The sequence below is a fragment of the Stenella coeruleoalba genome, assembly GCF_951394435.1.
Source record: "Stenella coeruleoalba genome assembly, chromosome: 5".
NCBI classification, from domain to species: Eukaryota; Metazoa; Chordata; class Mammalia; order Artiodactyla; family Delphinidae; genus Stenella; species Stenella coeruleoalba.
The window spans coordinates 61,859,948-61,877,399 of NC_137150.1; positions in this window are offsets into that span (position 1 = coordinate 61,859,948).

The following is a 17,452-nucleotide window of genomic DNA, read 5'->3' on the forward strand; positions in this document are numbered from 1 at the left end:
TAACACATATCTAGAAAAATGGTACATCTGAACTGGTTTGCAAGGCCGAAATAGAGACACAGGACTTCCCTGGTGGTGCAGTGGTTAAGAATCCGCCTGCCGATGCAGGGGACACAGGTTTGAGCCCTGGTCTGGGAAGATCCCACATGCGGAGCAACATAAGCCCGTGCACCACATCTACCGAGCCCACATGCCACAGTACTGAAGCCCGCGTGCCTAGAGCCCATGCTCCACAACAAGAGAAGCCACCGCAGTGAGAAGACTGTGCACTGCAACGAAGAGTAGCCCCCCGCTCCTCACGGCTAGAGAAGGCCCGCTTGCAGCAACAGAGACCCGATGCTGCCAAAAACAAATAAATAAATATTTAAAAAAGTAGAGACACAGATGTAGAGAACAAACGTATGGACATCAAGGGGGAAGGGGTGGTGGTGGTGGGATAAATTGGGAGATTCGGATTGACATATATACACTAATATGTATAAAATAGATAACTAATAAGAACCTGCTGTATAGGGCTTCCCTGGTGGCACAGTGGTTAAGAATCCGTCTGCCAATGCAGGGAATGTGGGTTTGAGCCCTAGCCCGGGAAGATCCCACATGCCGCAGAGCAACTAAGCCTGTGCGCCACAACTACTGAGCTTGAGCTCTAGAGCCCACAAGCCACAACTACTGAGCTCGTGTACTACAAGTACAGAAACATGCGCACCTAGAGCCCATGCTCTGCAACGAGAAGCTGCAACAATGAGAAGCCCGCGCACTGCAACAAACAGTGGCCCCCGCTCTCTGCAACTAGAGAAAGCCCACGCACAGCAACGAAAACCCAACACAGCCAAAAATAAATAAATAGATTTATGGAAAAAAAATAACCTGCTGTATAAAAAATAAATTAAAAAAAGAATGGAATTTTAAAAAAAGATGTTAAGTGTCTTGCTTAGGTTCCGATACCTCTGTGCATGCAGAGATGGGGCAATAACCAAAGTATCTGCGTCCCCAGCCTTCTCACGTCTTTCTGGATCGTCTATAATGAACTTTGTTCCACAGCTATTCATACAATGGGTGACATTCTCATATCACACATGCCAGTGAGTATGCCCAGGGTCATGTGCCCTTCTATCCTTGTAGGGAAATATTTTGAACCCAGAATGAAGGGGACTATGAACCTATTTTAATTTGTTTTAAACTTGTAAATTAGGGAGCCATCTCTGGAATCAGAATTGCATTTGATTCCGGATTCTGTTATCTAATAACTGTGTTACCTCGGCAAATTAGCTTCTCAGTGCCTCAGTTTCCTTATCTATAAAATGTGAATAATAATGGTCCTTACACGGTAGGGTTATGGTGAATATTAAATCAGATAATATAAGCAAAACTCTCATGTGGTTCCTAGTAGTTCCATAATTGATAGCCATTATGATGATGATTAGTATTTGTTGCGACCTTTACTGCTTTATTGATTTTTAGTGAGATATTGCTTACAATGCCCTGTGGCTGAAATCCACTGTGTTTAGTCATGGTGCCTCAAGCAACAAGACATGTACCCACACCTCCTATTTTGTGTCCTTGGGCCTAGAAGGGACCCTTTCTTGGATTCTTCTCCCACTGCAGAGACTTTTTCTTTTGATTTTTCTACACACACACATGCCCCTCTAGTTCTTTCTGAATGTTCTATACTCAGTTTGTTCCATCACTCAATACTTTGTTCTAGGTTGGTGACTCTCCATCATTGTAGAAGTCTAGGTTTTTCTTTACTGCTAGAGACCTTTAAGCATAGTCATTCTGAACCTTCTCCCCACCAAAGGTTTCTTACTGTACCTCCTGCATGAACTCTACAGTCAGAACACACCCAGGTATGGCACACCCAGAAGTTGGGAGCAGAGTTATCTTAGAGTAAAACTAGTAAGAATGAACAAACAATGGCTGAAATGTAGAAGTCATTCAAGAGTTTGTAAATTGTAGTTTGCTGGTGTATGTGTGTTTCAGGGTCGGGAGGGGACATTTAACAACCATCAGGTTGATGAGTGTATATTATTTAGCCAAAGAAGAACACAAGTGATGTGAAGAGCACATGAAATGTGATTCAAATCAAGAATGCCAGAATCCTGCAATGGACGGACCAAGAATTGGTCAGTGAGTCCCCAGACCTGCCTGAGAGGAAGCAGACTCTATTTTGTGGCTTGTCCCTTTAGCAGGTCTTGCCCTTCAGAGGCACTGGATGCCTTCGTCCATCAGAGCTTGACACCACAGGCCCCTGAGCTCCATCCACTAACTCCCCCACTCCATTCCACCCTCATCTGATTTCTTTGGCTTGTGACTTGGTTTGTGTGACCTTTCTCATCTAGAGTGGATGTACTAACCAGTAAAAATGGATTTTTAGGCCCCCTGTTGGCTGTGTTTCTAATGATAATAAACTGACATCTGGTTTATACATCAGTCTCTTCTAAGTTTCAACAGTGGGAGATAAAAACACTTGGCTTGATCCAACAATGATAATAATTTACTGGGCACTATGTTCCAAGCATTATTCTAATCATTTTATATGAGTTAACTTGTTTCATCCTCACAACAAAATAATGTGGTATGGATTATATACAATGGAATATTACTCAACCATAAAAAGGAATGAAATTGGGTCATTTGTAGAGGTGTGTGTGGATCTAGAGACTGTCATACAGAGTGAAGTAAGTCAGAAAGAGAAAAACGAATATCGTATGTTAACGCATATATGTGGAGCCTAGAAATATGGTACAGATGAACCGGTTTGCAGGGCAGAAATAGAGACACAGATGTAGAGAACAAATGTATGGACACCAAGGGGGGAAAGTGGCGGGAGTGGTGGTGGTAGGATGAATTGGGAGATTGGGATTGACATATATACCCTAATATGTATAGAATGGATAACTAATAAGAACCTGCTGTATAAAAAAATAAATAAAATTCAAAAAAAAAAAAAAAAGCAGATGGACTGTACCAACCATGATGACCACACATTCATCTAATATCCCTTGTGTGGGGGGCAGGTAGGGATACACTGGAAGATTGAGATTGACCTATACACACTACTATATATAAAACAAATAACTAATAAGGACCTACTGTATAGCACAGAGAACTCTACTCAATACTCTGTAATGGCCTATGTGGGAAAAGAATCTAAAAAAGAGTGGATATATGTGTATGTATAACTGAATCACTTTGCTGTACACCTGAAACGAACACAACATTGTAAATCAACTATACTCCAATAATTTTCTTTTAAAAATCGGCACTTTATGAGTAAATGGAAACTCAGAAATGTTTTAAAAAACTAAACTAAACTAATCTTGCCTACGTCTACCCAACTCATGAGTCTCTGCGCTGGGGTTTGCCCTGAGGTCAGGATGGGCCCAAAGCTTCAGCTTGCCCAGTCTAGCACAGCAAGACACCTGACCAAGCTGACGTTTGGGATCTAAGCTGATGAGGAGCACCTCTGTGCTGGGGTGACCTCAGTGGGTACTGGGGCTCAGGGGGGCCGTGTCTGAGCAGCCTACCAGCCCACCTGGAGCATACCATTGTGTTTTGAAAGATTTTATCTACGAAACAAACCTAATTTATTAAATAATTATTTTCCCATTAAAATGTAATCAAAGACATAATATGGGGGCTTCCCTGGTGGCGCAATGGTTAAGAATCGCCCGCCAATGCAGGGGACACGGGTTCGAGCCCTGGTCCGGGAAGATCCCACATGCTGTGGAGCAACTAAGCCCATGTGCCACAACTACTGAGCCTACGCTCTAGAGCCCATGTGCCACAACTACTGAGCCCGAGTGCCACAACTACTGAAGCCTGTGTGCCTAGAGCCCGTGCTCCGCAACAAGAGAAGCCACCGCAATGAGAAGCCTGCACACCACAATGAAGAGTAGCTCCTGCTTGCCGCAACTAGAGAAAGCCCGCGAGCAACAACAAACATCCAACACAGCCTAAATAAATAAATTTTTTTTTTAAAAAAAGACGTAATATGGTACTAATCACAGTTTCTGATCAGCCTTAAATAATCACACTTGCCAACCCAAGTTATTTCATTCCAGCCCCAAGAAAAAAACACTCTGTTTCATTTAGCTTGGACACCCTTCAGTGACAAATCAAGGTAGACAGTGTCAGGAAAGTAAACAGAAATTAGGGCAATTCCTGATAAAGGAAGAAGGGAAGCAGCATAGTTTGTCTCAATGTTAACTTCCTTCCTTCCTTCCTCCCTCCCTCCGTTCCTCCCTCCTTTCTTTCTCTTTCTCTCTCTCTCTTTCTCTTTCTCCCTCCCTTCCTTCCTTTGTTCCTTCCTTCCTTCCTCCCTTCCTCCCTCCCTCCCTCCCTTTCTCCCTCCCTCCCTCCTTTCTTTCTCTCTCTCTCTCTCTCTCTCTCTCTCTTTCTTTCTTTCTTAAAACCCTTTCTTTCTGAAATCATCTCTCCTTTCTCCTTCTGGGTTCCCACAGCACTTTGCTTCCAACCCCTTGGAATGCTGGCCTCATTCCACCTTGCATCTGTTGTATCCAAGTTGCAGGAAAGGGGATTTATCTTGGAATCCTTCAAGGTGCCAGCAATGAGCCAGGTAAACAATAGTGAAACTCAAAGTTTTGTGAAAGGGAATATTCTTTTCTCCATAACTAAACTCCATTGGCCTATGGGCCTGTATCCCAGTAAGTCCACAGGAATATTTGTACAATTTGATGATATGTGTTGGTCTTTTGGTTGGAACAGCTGGTGCAGTTCCTTTGGGAGAAAGAATAGAATATGGTGGAGCACTTGTTCGGACATCCCTGTCACCAGGTTGCTGGTGAAGATATTAATTGTACATTTCTTCTGCTACTGTAAAGCTTTGATCTCAAATTTTTTAAATGATGATATATATTCTCTTTATATTGCATATATATTTTAAACTATTTATTATGGAAATTTGCAAACGTACAAGAGTAGAGAAACAGAATAATGAACCCCTATGAATGCATTACCCAGCTTCAGCAATTATCCTTCATGTCATGTTGGCTTACCTTATTTCCTCTACACCACCATATTCTGCCTGCACTATGAATCCTGCTTCCTCACCCTGAACTCCCCACCCCCCATCCCTACCCCAGGATAATACTTATAAGTGTTACATACTAACATAATGGAATTATATGGAATATAATGTTTGATCGCTTTTTGTGATCATTTTAACATTTATGACAGGATAAGGTTCAGCTTTTGGTTTCCCTTCATTTTGTTTGCAGTTTATAAAAGGTTTTCTTATAGAATTAGTAGTGTAAAATGTCAAGTTACTCATACAGTCATTTTTCAGTAATCATTATTATACTACATAAATCAACACAACATAGAGATGCAATTTTCTTGCAAGAAGTAAAAATCTTATCTCATTTTAAAAGAGACTGTATTTTTTAGATCAGTTTTAGATTCACAGCAAAACTGAGGGGAAGGTACACAGATTTCCCACATCCCCCTGCCCCCCACTTGCATAGCCTCCCCTATTGTCAGCATCCCCCGCTAGAGTGGAAGCTTACAACTGATGAACCTATACTGACACATTATTATCACCCAAAGTCCACAGTTTACATTAGGTGTTGTACATTCTGTACAATGTATAATGACATGTATTCATCATTATAGTATCATACAGAGTAGTTTCATCGCCCTAAGAGTGCCCTTAAACTTCTAAAACTTAAAAAAGTCTTCTTCTTTCCTTCCCTTCCCTCCCTGAACAATTCAGTCCTGAAGCCATTAGATGGGGTAGAGCAAGGTACTTGTCCACAATGAGGTGGGATCCCCCTCAGAGACCCAGAGCAGGATGTCAGGACCTGATCAGGGTGAGAAGGGCATCTGTGTAGGAAGGTTGCCCAGCGTGAGGTGTCAGAGCCCAAGTGAAGTGAGGACATCCATGCATGGGAATGGCCTGCTGCAGGTACCAGAGACCCAACAGAGTGACGATGGTGTACCTGCAACAATGGGGATGGGAGTGCAGCCTGGTGTGGAGACTCAGAGCCCAAGAAGGGGGAGGGGGCATTCCTGAGGAAGGGATGACCAGGACAGGGTGTTGGGCAAGGTTGGGGTGAGGAGGGCACTCACTGACGTGGAAGGGGGCAGCAACACAACACAGTGTGTTGGAGACAAAGTAGAGTGAGAAGGGTATCTAAATGTGTAAGAGGGCAGTGGCAATGGGAGACTGATCATGTGAATAAATATATTCGGGTAAATGGGAGCCAGGTTTCTTTCTCACAGCTGGAGAAGGAAATTACAAATATAGGAAGGGAGGGACTTCCCTGGTGGTCCAGTGGTAAAGAATCCACCTTACAATGCAGGGGATGCGGGTTCGATCCCTAGTCAGGGAAATAAGATCCCACATGCCACAGGGCAACTAAGCCCACGTGCCACAACTACTGAGCTCGAGCACCTCACAGAGCCCCTGTGCTGCAAAGTACAGAGCGTACGCACTCTGGAGCTCGCACGCCACAACTAGAGAAGAGAAAGCCCATACACCACAACTAGTGAGAAGCCCGCGTGCCACAACCAAGAGCCTGTGCAATGAAAGATCCCACATGCCTCAGTAAGATTCTGCGTGCAGCAACTAAGACCCGAAGCAGCCTAAATAAATAAATAAATCCTTTAAAAAAATATAGGAAGGGAGAAAACAAATGAACATTGCAATGCTGGATTAAAACTGGAGATATTAGTGTGAACTCATGGTTTTCAATACAAAGAGATGGACAACAGAAATAAGTACAGAATTAAGTGTGTGTGTAGCTCTGTCCCAGCTCTGGCTATTTTTTTTAAGATTATTTATTTATATTTTTTTATTTATTTTTGGCTGCATGGGGTCTTAGTTACGGCACGTGGGATCTTCATTGAGGCACGCAGGATCTTTCATTGCAGCGCACGGGCTTCTGTCTAGTTGTGGCACGCTGGCTTCAGGGCACATGGGCTCTATAGTTGTGGCACGTGGGTTCCAGAGCGCATAGGCTCTGTGGTTTGCAGCACGTGGGCTCTAGTTGAGACGTGCGAGCTCAGTAGCTGTAGTGCGTGGGCTTAGTTTTCCTGTGGCATGTCGGATCTTAGTTCCCTGACCAGGGATCGAATCTGTGTCCCCTGCATTGCAAGGCGGATTCTTTACCACTGGACCACCAAAGAAGTCCCTATTTTTTTTAAACTAAGAATAGTTTGTCTTTATTTTTTATTTTCTTTCTTTCTTTATTTTTTGGCCATGCCACGCAGCATGCTGGATCTTAGTTCCCTGACCAGGGATTGAACCCATGCCCCCTGCATTGGGAGCACGGAGTCTTAACCACTGGACAGCCAGGGAAGTCCCTCTGGCTATTGATAGGGCCTTAGGGAAGTGACACTTCTACCCCAATGGCAATAAGCACACCCAGGGCCCAAATCCTAGCATCTAAATATCATTCTTCACTATAAGGTACAAGGGCTCCCTAGTGAAATAGCTGATTCTAGGACTGCAGGAGAAAAGATGCAAGATGAGCCTGGAAATCTTGTACTTGAAAGCAAAGAAGTACTGAAAGAATGTTTGGGACATGGGAAAAAGACACAAATGTCAGCTTGAAGTGCTCCCACTGGATGAATTAGGGACAGTTTGAGCTCAATATAAATAATGATAGGTAAAGACTGTAACCCCTGAATAAAATAGAAAACCATGAATCCGTACTGGTATACATAAATACATGAATAAATTAAAAGTTGGATGAGGAATGAGATACATATTTTCAAAATGTTTCCACTCAAAACATTTATTCATTATAAAGGGAAAAGGAGTGATTTTACAGTAGAGAAGCCTAAGAGACACCACTTTTAATCAAGTAATCACAGGAAACATCCTCAGTAATATAAAATCAAAATCTTGTGCCACCCAATAGGATGCAATCAGAAGAACACAGCGTCAGAAATCTGTTGCATTTCTATACACTTACAACAAAATATCAGAAAGAGAAATTAAGGAAACAATCCCATTTACGATCACATCAAAAAGAATAAAATACCTAGGAATAAACCTACCTAAGGAGGCAAAAAACCTGTACTCTGAAAACTACAAGATGCTGATGAAAGAAATTGAGGAGGACACAAACAGATGGAAAGATACATTGTGTCCTTGGATTGGAAGAATCAATATTGTTAAAATTACCATACTACCCAAGGCAATCTACAGATTAAATGCAATCCCTACCAAACTACCAAAGGCATTTTTCACAGAACTAGAACAAAAAAGTTTTTTTAATTTGTATGGAAACACAAAAGACCCCAAACAACAAAAACAATTTTGAGAAAGAAGAACAGAGCTGGAGGAATCATGCTCCCTGATTTCAGACTATACTACAAAGCTACAGTAATCAAAATAGTATGATACTGGCACAAAAAAACAGACACAAGATCAATGGAACAGGATAGAAAACCCAGATATAAACCCACCCACTTAATGATCAATTAATCTACAACAAAGGAGGCAAGAATATACAATAGGGAAAAGACAGTCTCTTCAATAAGTGGTGCTGGGAAAACTGGACAGCTACCTGCAAAAGAATGAAATTAGAACATTCCCTAACACCATATACAAAAATAAACTCAAAATGGATTAAAGATTTAAATGTAAGACCAAATACTATAAAATTCCTAGAGGGAATTCCTAACACAGAACACTCTTTGACATAAATCACAGCAATATATTTTTGGTTCTGTCTCCTAGAGTATTGGAAATAAAAACAAAAATTAACAAGTGAGACAAACTTAAAAGCTTTTTCACAATAAAGGAAACCACAAACAAAACAAAAACAACATGTGATCCTACAGACTGGGAGAAAATATTTGCAAACAATGCTACCAACAAGGGATTAATTTCCAAAATATGCAAACAGCTCATACCGCTTACTATAAAAAAAAAGAAAAGCAAAAAACCAAACAACCTAATTTGAAAAATGGGCAAAAAAAAAAAAAAAAATGGGCAGAAGACCTTAAATAGACATTTCTCCAAAGAAGACATACAAATGGCCAACAGGCACATGAAAAGATGCTCAATGTCACTAATTATTAGAGAAATGCAAACCAAAACTACAATGAGGTATCACCTCACACCAGTCAGAATGGCCATCATTAAAATGTCTACAAATAATAAATGCTGGAAAGGGTGTGGAGAAAAAGGAACTCTCCTACACTCTTGGTGGGAGTATAAATTGGTGCAACCACTACAGAAAACAGTCTGGAGGTTCCTTAAAAAATGAAAAATAGAGTTGCCATATGATCCTGCAATCCCACTCCTGGGCATATATCTGAAGGAAACTCTAATTCAAAAAGATACATGCACCCCAATGTTCATAGCAGCACTAGTTACAATAGCCAAGACATGGAAGCAACCTAAATGTCCATCAAGAGATGAATGGATAAAGAAAGTGTGGTATATATATATACAATGGAATATCACTCTGCCATAAAAAACACCGAAATAATGCCATTTGCAGCAACATGGATGGACTTAGAGATTATCATATCAAGTGAAGTCCAACAAAGACAAATATATGATATCAATTACATGTGGAATCTTAAAAAATGATACAAATGAACTTATTTACAAAACAGAAATAGACTCACAGACATAGAAAACAAACTTATGGTTACCAAAGGGGGACTTACTGTACAGCACAGAGAACTATATTCAATATCTTGGATGTAGTATTAGGTAATAACCTATAAAGGAAAAGAATCTGAAAAAGAATATGTATATATATATTCGGATTACTTTGCTGTACACTTGAAACTAACACAACATTGTAAATTAACTATACTTCAATTAAAAATGGTTTAAAATTTTTTTAATATTTATTTATTTTCCTTTTTTTCTTTTTTTTTTTTTTGGCTGCGTGGGGTCGTAGTTGCGGCACACAGGATCTTTTTTAAGCACGTGGGATCTTTCGTTGCCAGCGCGCGGGCTTCTCTCTAGTTGTGGCGTGTGCAGGCTCCAGGGCGTGTGGGCTCTGTAGTTTGCAGCACGTGGGCTCTCTCTTTGAGGCATGTGGGCTTAGTTGTCCCGCAGCATGTGGGATCTTAGTTCCCCAACCAGCGATCGAACCCGTGTCCCCTGCATTGGAAGGCAGATTCTTTACCATTGGACCACCAGGGAAGTCCCTAAAATTTTTTTTAAAGACGAACACAGCATAGTTTCTGTGATTTTCCCTCCAAAGATGTGCAACCTGAATCTAATCATAGGAAAGTATCAGATAAACCCAAATTAAAGGACATTCTGCAAAATAAATATCCTGTATTCTTTCAAAATATCAAGGTCATGAAAGTCAAGAAAAGACTGAGGAACTGTTCCAGAGTGAAGAAGAGACTCCAGAGAGATGACAAAATGCAACACGTGATCTGAGATGGATTTTTAAAATTATTATCATAAAGGACATTATTAGGACACTAGGCAAAACTGAAGTGAGGTATGATCATTAGATGGTAGAGACGTATCAATGTTAATTCCCTGATTTTGACAGTTGTGCCGTAGTTATGTAGGAGAATGTCCTTGTTTGTAGAAACTACACACTATATCAAGAGTGATGGGACATAAATTGGCTACTTACTTGTAAATGGTTCATGGTGGGAAGTTCTTTGTTCTGTACTTAAAATTTTCTGTATGCTTGAGATTGTTTCAAATTTTTAAAAAATATATTTTTAAAATATAAAAATAATATATGAATTGTAACAAGTTGAAAAATGCAGTGGTATATTCAAATAGTTAATATACTCCTCTCCCTCCTAATTCTAGTTCCCTCTTCCCTAAAGAAACTATTGTTACCAGTTTCATAGATATCTTTCCAAACTTTATACTCGTATGAACATGTAAACCTATAAATTTATATGTAGGGAAACACCTTCTCTCACCATGGCAACCATTAACTCTCTCCTTAGTATCTTTCATTAATCAGAAATCCTTAATTTTTGTAACATTTTATTTTAGAATAACTTCAGACTTGGAGAAATATTGCAAAATATTACAAAGAATTCTGCTCTTTTCTTCAGCCAGATTCCTAAATGTTAACATTTTGCCACATTTGCTTTATCCTTCTCTGTGTTATGTGTATGTGTGTGTGTATACTTTTTCCTAAGTCATTTGAGAGTAAGTTGCAGACATAATGTTTCTTTATTTCTAAGTACCCAATATGCTGTTTTCTAAAAACAAGGACTTTACTTATGTAGCCACAGTATAATTATCAAAATTGGGAAATAAACCTTGATACAGTAATATTATCTAATCTATAGAGTTTATCCAAATTTTGCCAATTGTATCAGCAATTTCCTTTATATGAAAAGAAAAAAATATGTTTGATTCAGGATCACACATTGCATTTAGCTGTCCTGTCTCTTTAGCCTTCTTTAATCTGGAGCAGTTCTTCAACCTTTGTTTATCTTTCATGACCTTATCATTTTGGAAGGGTACAGGACATTCATTTTGAGAATGTCCCTCAGTTTGGGTTAGTCTGGTGTTTCCTCATGATTAGATTCAGGCTGTGCATTTTGGGCAGGAATATCACAGAAGTGAGACTGTACCTTCTCAGTACGTCTTATCAGGAGGCATGTGATGTCAATTTGTCCCATTACTGGTGATGTTAACTTTGATTACTTGGTTAAGGTGGTGTCTGCCAGGTTTCTATGCTTTAAATTGCTATTTTTCCCTTTGTGATTAATAAGACTCTTGTGGAGAAGAAATACTTAATTTTTATAATATCAAAGTCATCAGTGTTTTGCAACAGTGATTTGTTCTTTTAAAATGTTTAAGTCCTTCCCCATCACCCTTAGGTAACAGAGATTTTTTGCAACATTGTTTTCTCTATTCATTGTATAGTTTTGTTTTTCTTATTTAGGTTGAATCCTGTAGAATTCACTATGTATGTGTTGTTGTATAAGAATATGTTTTTTCACCTTTCTCTACATAATGAACCAGTTTTTCTAACACTATCTACCAAACAAGCTACCCTTTTCTCAGTGATGGTGGTGCCACATTTGTTGCATGTTATGTTCTCATTTATATCATATCATACATGAGTCAGGTTCTCTATTGATCTACTTGTTCTTTTTGTTTGTTTGTTGTTTTGTTTTGGCCATGCTGCAAGGCTTGCGGGATCTTAGTTCCCCAACGAGGGATGGAACCCATGCCGAGGTCCTAATCACTGGACCACCAGGGAGATCCCAACTTGTTCTTGTAACACTACCATACTCTTTTTTTTTTTGTACACGGGCCTCTCACTGTTGTGGCCTCTCCCGTTGCGGAGCACAGGCTCTGGACGCGCAGGCTCAGCGGCCATGGCTCATGGGCCTAGCCGCTCCGTGGCATGTGGGATCTTCCCGGACCGGGGCACGAACCCGTGTCCCCTGAATCGGCAGGTGGACTCTCAACCACTGTGCCACCAGGGAAGCCCTACCATACTCTTTTGATTACTGTAGTCTTGTAGCATGTCTTGATATCTGATAAGGTAAGCCCCACTCTTCCTTCTTTTTATATATTTTGCTAATTTTGAAACTTTGAATTTTGACTTTGCTAATTTTGAAACTGTCTCTGTATATATAGTGGAGTAAGTTTATTACACTTTAGAAAATCCTCATGGATTTTAATTGGGATTGCATTGAAAGAACAGATTAACTGTGAAAAATTAACATTGTTAGTTTTTTAGCCATTCCATCTACGACAATGGAGTATCTTTCTAGTTATTTTGATCGTTTTCTGTGTCCTTTGAGCTTTAAAGTTTTCTTCATAGAGGTCTCATGTGATCTTGATTAAGTAGATTCTTAGATACTTTATAGTTTTCGTCATCATTGTGAAAGCATCTTTGTTATTGCATTTTCTACTTGGTTACAGCTGGTGTAGAGATATGCTATTGATTTTTGAAGATTGATCTTATATCTGGCTACCTTGCTGAATTCTTTCACTAGTTGCAATGGTAAATTTTATGTATGTGTATTTTACCACAATAAAAATGGTAATGTAAATTATACCTCAATAAAACTGACATAAAATATTAACTGGGACATTAATGGAGGCTAAAACTTGTAGGTAAGATTTTGATGAAGATTAGGATAGTTACATAGAATCAAACAATCTCTACAAAAGTTCTTACTTATTTAATTACAAAAAGAAAAATAGTAGCATTACAATGAACAAATCTGGCAACATTATCTGTGATAGTTCAAGCAAAATCTGAAGGCAGTCTGTTAGAGAATCCCCTCTTGCTGGAGAGACCAGTCTTTTTACTCTGTTCAGACCTTCAACTGATTGGATGAGGCCCACCCACATTATGGAGGGTAGTCTGCTTACTAACAGTTAACTAACTTAAATGTTAATCTCATCCAAACCCACCCTTCAAGTTGACACATGATATGAACTATCAACTAAATGCAATGTGTGATCCTGGATTGGATGGGGGAGGGGGAGTATTTATGAAGAACATTTTTGCAACAGTTAGTGAAATTGGAATACTGACTGCGGTTTAGATAATGGAATTCAATGTTAAGTTTCCAGAATTTGACAACTATTCTGTGTCTATGTAAGAGTGTGTCCTTGTTCTTTTTTGTTTGTTTGTTTAAAAAAATATTTATTTATTTATTTGGTTGCACCAGGTCTTAGTTGGTGCAGGTGTGCTCCTGAGTTGCAGCACGTGGGCTCCTTAGTTGTGGCATGTGAACTCTTAGTTGCGGCATGCATGTGGGATCTAGTTCCCTGACCAGGGATCAAACCCAGGTCCCCTGCACTGGGAGCATGGAGTCTTATCCACTGTGCCACCAGGGAAGTCCCATGTCCCTGTTCTTAAGAAACATACATTGAAGTATTTACGGGTAAAGAGGCACGATGTGAACAATCTATGGTTCAGAACAACAAATTAGTTTTAAAAAATGCTAATCTTCCAATTTTTGTACACATTTTGAAATTATTTCTGATTCAGAAGTTTACAAATTAACTGTATGTTAATGTATGTTTGATGTCTTTCATGAGGGGAAGGATCTGCCACTGTCTTGTTTCCTGCTGTGGCTTCCACCCAGCACATAGAACAAGAAATATTTATTGACTGAATACTAATGAACTAAGCCATCTTCCAATTTGGGCTTCACGTGGGGCTGGGAATTTTGGATACTGAGCTTGAGACAGGCAGGAGGTAAAACTCTTTCTCTAGGCCTAATTCTCCTGGAGCTCAAATATGAGCTTGTAGATGCTTCTGAGGCTTGGGGAAACACAACCACTGGTCCCGAAGGCAGGGAGGCAGCCCACAAGCAGAAGACAACTGAGTTGCGTTTTGCAACAAGTGACACGGCTGAATGTCATTTTCTGAGGCCCTTTCCCTTTAGATTTACCCTGTCCCCACCCCTATACCACCACCCTTGATAAAGGTTGTTGACATTTTTGGCCCTGACCTGGACAGTGTTCTCCTGACCTGGGGGGACAAGTTCAATCCTCCGTCCTGGGCCAGATCAGAGGAGAAGCAACCTACAGGCTAGGTTGGTGGTGGCCAAGGTGAGAGGTATCCTGGACAGGGACCTCAGTGGCCCAGCAGCCTGCTCCACACAGAGATTAGAAAATAGGGTCTATTCCACTAACAGGGCCAGTGAGTTTTCTCACATCATCCCTGTAACTGAGTCAGCCAACATTTATTGGGCACCTACTGTGTGCCAGGGCCTGTGATAGAAAGAGAGTCACTCCCAGGGGCTCTCACTGGCTCAAGAGGTAAATGTGGGCTCTAGACTCAACCACCTGTCCTGTCCCATTCCCTGCCTGGGCCCCACCAGCTCCCACCTTTGCCCACTGGCTTGGCACTAGGTCTCCCACTCTACACCTGTTTCTCCACCTGTCCCTTTCTTTTGAGGTCAGCCAAGACTGATGGGAATTTTCAAAAGGAGGTATATTAAGAGATTTAGGAAATTTAATTGGATATTAGCTAAACTTACTGTGGTAATCATTTCACAATATATACATATATCAAATCATTATATTGTACACCTTAAACTAATATATTGGTATATGTCAATTATATCTCTATTTATTTATTTATTTATATATATATTTTTTATGGCCGTGCTGAGCAGCTTGCAGGATCTAAGTTCCCCAACCAGGGATCGAACCTGTGCCCACTGCAGTGGAAACGTGGAATCTTAACCACTGGACCACCAGGAAAGCCCCTCAATTTTTAAAAAGTTTCAGAAAAAAAAAGAGATTTAGGGAAAATCAAAGAGAAATAAACATTAAGGAAATTTTATTGTCTATGGTAGTAGTTTAAAAACAAAGGTTCAAGTGTTCTGAGGGTAGATCATCTGAGTTCAACATCCTGGCTCTACCACTTTACTAGCTTATCATGAGCAACTTACCTTGTCTGGGCTTTGATTTCCTCACCTGTAAGATAATAATAGTGCTTGTCTCTTGGGCTTGTCTGGGCTTTGATTTCCTCACCTGTAAGATAATAATAGTGCTTGTCTCTTGGGCTATTTTAATCATTCAAGGAGGTGATGCATGCTTAGTGCAGTGCCTGGCCAATAGTAAGTGCTTGACAAGTATTAACTAAGAGAAAAAAACAAATGCACACCTACTTAGCCTTTCCTTAGTCCCTCTAGCTCTTCATTTTTTGATGAGCTGATCCCTCTGCTTGAAACATCTTCCTCTTTACTGCTTAACTCCCATTTAGGACTCCACTTAAACGGCACCACCCTTCAACCACCAGGTTAGGTACCCCTCCTAAAAGGTCTCAGTTAAAAGCTTTTATAATATCCATGATATCCCTGTAATGCAGCCGTCATCCTAGCCTACTGTAACTGTGTGTTTGCCTTCTTCATCAGAGTGTGAGCCTTTCAGGACAGAGGCTATGCCTTTGTAGCTCTATATTCCTCATGCCCTCCCCTATGCCTGGCACATAGCAGAGCACTCAGCCCCCAGGCCATTCCTTAGCCCTGCCTAGGATCGCCGCTACCTCCTGAAATGTGGTTCTGGGACCCCCTGGGTCTGTGCTGCCCCTTCCAGCCCTCAGCTGCCTGCCATGCTGCAGCCCCACCACCAAAGTGCCTCCCAGCTGGGCCTCAGAGCCCCTCCACAGAACCCCCCTCCTCCCCAGAGCCAGGCAGCCTGCACTGCCCTGCCCCATCCTGCAGAATGCTTTACACCTCCGGCCAAGCTGCTGACCTATCTTAGACAGCCTTCCCAGCAGGATCTCAGGGCTGGTCCAGCTTCCCAGGAAAGCTTGGCTTCTACCAATGTGTTGTCTAGTCTCTGACCAAGAAACCATCTTCCTGGGACACTGTTTTACATCCAAGCCCTCCTCAGGACCCAAGACAAGGACCTCTTTTTCCATTTCTGTGTGTTTGGGGCCCTTTAATGACTGCTCCTTGCAGCTTCGTATTTGTACAGGTAGCTCTTGGCTCATTTGCAGAAGGGGCAGAGCACAAAACACCCATAGGGAGGTGGTCGCTGCCTGGACTTTCGTGGGCCAGGGCTGGTCCTGTCCGGAGACCTGGAGCACCTGGAGGGCCCATCCACCCACCCACCATCTACTCTTTCTCCCCAAGCCTGTTAGAGGAATTTTCACTCTGAACGAGGCTGGGGGAGGGCTCAGCAGAGAAGGGAGGAGAGGGAGTCAATGGAACCAGGGCTCAGATAGTGTGAAAAGAACAGGGCTGGGGATTTCCCTGGTGGCGCAGTGGTTAAGAATCTGCCTGCCAATGCAGGGAACACGGGATTTGATCCCTGCTCCAGGAAGATCCCACATGCCGCAGAGCAACTAAGCCAGTGAGCCACAACTACTGAAGCCCGTGAGCTTAGAGCCTGAACTCCACAACAAGAGGAGCCATCGCAATGAGAAGCCGGTGCACCATAACGGAGTAGACCCTGGTCGCCACAACTAGAGAATGCCCACATGCAGCAATGAAGACCCAACACAGCCAAAAAAATTAAAAAAAAATTTTTTTTAATTAGGAAAAAGAAAAGAACAGGCTAGGACTTAGCTGGAGCTCCCCGTGAGCTGGATCATTGTGATGGTGGCTATGCCTCCTGTATCATCCCTGTGCATTTCCACCCATGAAGTTCCCTGGGAAAAGGCCAAGCTATCTCCACCACGCTAAGTGGTTCAAGCAAGAGAAAGGGCTGGAGTGGAGGGTTCAGGTGCTCAAGGAGGCAGGGGATCCCCCCTGGGACCAGCATGGAGCTAGTGACTGGAATCAGGATACAGTAAATGGGGAGGGGTGAGAACCCTGAGCCTGACTTGAAGCCCACTCCCTACTGGCTGCCCCCCACTCCCAGCTCTCCTCAAGCTCTCTTGGCAGAATCTGAGTGTGGCCTCTCCAAGAAAGCTTGCATGGGTGACCCCCAACACGGTCACTTTCCCAGGGCTCCCAGACTCTCTCCCTCAGGGATCCTGGGGAAGATTTTACAGACTTCCCTAGTCTTTTGCAGCATAACACTGTCAAGTGCACGAAA